Here is a 3,773-nt window from a genome sequence, read left to right on the forward strand (position 1 = left end):
TGCTCAGAACTGTGGAGAGCTCAGACTATAAACCATACATTCACCTGATTCCTGGATGGCCAGGGTCCCTAGCCAGCTTGGCCCATACTTTTTCTTATTCCACAGATCTCATTACATGCTTGGGCCTTGACAATGCATCCTTTCCTTTCTGTTCCGCTAGACAGCCCATCCTGAAACCAGAAAGCAGCTCATGTTTCATCTCCAGAGAGAAAGAGAGCGCCTTTGTCCAGAGAAATGGCCGACTCTCCTGGTACCAGCTTAGGCCCAGGTTATCAGCAATACCTCTGTCCCTGCAAAGATGTGCCAGACCCTGCCCCCCAGGCACTCCTCGGCTGGTGGGGAGCCAGATACCACAGTGGAACAAAGAGCAGGCATCTGCTAGTCTCCACAAAGTGCTAGATGTGCTGAAGCACTTCCAGGCTGGAAGGAATTCAGAGGAGAGAAGACAGTTGGGTGTTGGAGTCGCTACAGAATGGCTCATAAAGAGCTAAGCTGGATCTAGAAGGATTAGTAAAGACATTTTTTAAAAAATAGCACTTTTGGCTTTTTTCCTCCTGATTATAAAATGACTGCATGGTCACTGTACAAAACTTGAAACATACAAAAACCCCCAAAACTAAAGGAAGAAAATAAAGACCACCCCTACTGCAAGTTTTTTTTTCAATGCATGTATATATATTTTTTAATAAAAAATTGTATAAGTCTGTGAATGAATGCATATATATATATATGCATTCATTCACAGACTTATACACATGTACAACTGTACAATCAGTATATACATACTTGTATCAGTGGTTCTCACCTTAGCTGTTCATTACAATCACCTCAAATATTTATAAAAAATACTGATGACCAGACCCCAGACAAACTGAACAAGAATCTTAGAGGTTGGAATCATCAGGGAAATACAAATCAAAACTACACTAAGATAACACCTTATGCCTGTTAAAATGGCTATAATCACTAAGACTAAAACTAATAAATGTTGGAGAGAGTGTGGAGAGAAGGGACCCTCAGACACTGCTGGTGGGAATTCAAACTGGTGCAGCCACTATGGCAAACAGTACAGAGATTCCTCAAAAAACTAAAAATAGAAATACCATATGACCCAGATATCCCACTACTGGGTATCTACGCAAACAACTTGAAATCAACAATCCAATATGCACCCTTATGTTCATTGCAGCATTATTCACAATAGCCAAGACATGGAAGCAATCCAAGTGCCCATCAACTGATGATTGGATAAAGAAGATGCGGTATGTATTTACAATGGAATACTACTCAGTCAGAAAAAAAGACAAATTCATCCCATTTGCAATAACATGTAAGGACCTACAGGGAATTATGCTAAGCGAAATAAGCCAGTCTGAGAAAGACAAACACCAGATGATTTCATTCATATGTGGAATATAAACAAATACATGGACAAAGAAAAGAGTTCAGTGGTTACCAGGATAAGGGGGGTGGGGGTGGGCACACAGGGTGAAGGGGAGCACTTATGTGATGACAGTCAAGAAATAATGTACAACTGAAATCTCACATTTAAGTAAACTATTATGACCTCAATAAAAAAAAAAAAAAAAAGAACCTTAGAGGTTGAGGTGATGGATAGGCTAATTAGCTTGATTGTGGTGATTATTTCACAATGTATACATCCATCCAAGCATCAAAACATAGAATTTTTGTCTTTTAGGCAGATTTACTTAAAGATAAATAAAATCTTTTATCATTTGCTTATCAAGAGCAGACTAAAAGTTCAAGAAAATTATCTTCTTAAGAAAGAGAAAACTGAATTCTAATGTTGCACCAGCTTACTTTTGCTATTAAAACTTATTTACTTAATTAAATTCCTTTTAATCTTAGCCGACTTGAACCTGCAAAAGCTTTTCTTGGGTTCTTTTTTACATTCAGAATTTGTCCCATGCTTCTACTCTTTTTACCTTAGGACAAATTTACCTTTTTAACAAAACAAATGAAAGTATCTCTATTCCTAATACTTTCTTAATGAAAATATACATCTTACTTTCCTTGAATACAAAGATGTTTTCCTTATTAATTTTTAGAAGCATTCATCACATATGTTATTAGAATTCTTAATAATTAGTAACCATAATTTTTGGTGAAAACTAAGAAATAAGTAATTATGATCAATCTTTTACATTAGCCAAATTTATAAATACTTTTATAATTTCTAGAAACATGCTACTTCATAGTACAATCTTAGTAGGCCAAAAGATCTTTTAGTGTCTCTGTAATAAGAAGTAAAAGATGGATAAATCTATGTTTAGTAATTAGTATCTAATATTTTATCTTATATGGAAATGACCTAGATATTCAATAAATTTTATCATTTAATTTAGTAAAACTCTAAGGTTTGAAGTTACCAAAGGTTTTGAAGTTATTTTAAGTACATATACCATAATACATAATTATTGTTAAAAAAATTCACCCAGAACTTTTATTTCTTTCAGATCTATTTAGTTTACTTGTTCCCAATACTTATCTAGATTGACTACAAAAATTCATGAGGCCTTAGGAAAAATCAGCTATTATTTTAAGTTATTTTCCTTGTTGACAAATTTAGTAACAGAGATAACATATCTGTATCATATCCACTGCTGATAACTCTGGAAACATGTTTACTTTAATCAAATGAACAAACAGATAAGCTGTAATTTACCAAAGTTTGTTTTAATCATGTTCATTTGAAAGACATTTGGATTAGCTTTTATTACATTTATATAAGAGCTTACTTTGAGCCAATTAAATGAAGCTGTTTTAGAAATTACACCATCCAGAGAGGGGGAAATATATCACACATATATGTACACACATCCAAAGAGACTCCACAGCTTGGGTTTTAATGAGTCCAGGGACTGCCGGGAAGATGCAGGAGGACTCTGAACTCACCTCCTCCCATGCACACAACAGATTTACAGCTACCCTTGGAACAATTATCCCTGATAGAAAACCGAAAACTGGATAAAAACAACCCCTATAACAAAGGACAGCACTTGCTGAGGTAGAGGAAGGAGAAATTCCTTTCTGGAGAGGAAAAAGCCACATTATAGCCATGGCGCTCCATGGCTGGGAGCAATCTTAAGCCACATAGGGGATGGACCCCACCTTCTAACACCTGGAACGATCATGTGCTGCCATCCCTGGGACTGGCCCCACCCAGCTGCAGTCCTGAGAAAGCTGATGACAGTCTTGCAGGCTGGAGGCCTACAGCAATTATAAGCCCCTGAGCCTAGCTACCAGCCACACTGGGGGCCTACTCACTTAACAGAAAAAGTACAGCACAAATGTGCTATTAGATCTTGCTGCCAACTGTGCTGGGCCTCCCCAAGCCAGATAAAGTGACTGAAGGGACCATAGCAGCTACAGAGAGCTAAGCATTACAACCAGCCAGTCAGGGGGACAGCCTAGCCTCCCTGTGCACTTACAGCAAGAACAACCCTGAGACAACAGAAGGACACACGTAGCTCACACAGAGAATACACCTGGAACATTTGGAACTGGTGATGAGAGGGAAGCACACTGCTGGGCCTCATAAGGCATCTCTTACATAAGGCTACCTCTCCAAGATCAGGAGACGTAGCTGATCTACCTAACAACATAGATATAAGTGCAGAGAAAGATGCAAAATGAGGAGACAAAGGAGTATGTTCCAAATAAGGGAACAGGACAAAACCCCAGAAAAATAACTAAATGAAACAGAAATAAACAATCTACCTGATAAAGAGTGTGAACTAACAGTCATAAGG

Source organism: Equus caballus, chromosome 29, assembly GCF_041296265.1.
Source record: "Equus caballus isolate H_3958 breed thoroughbred chromosome 29, TB-T2T, whole genome shotgun sequence".
Classification (NCBI taxonomy): Eukaryota; Metazoa; Chordata; class Mammalia; order Perissodactyla; family Equidae; genus Equus; species Equus caballus.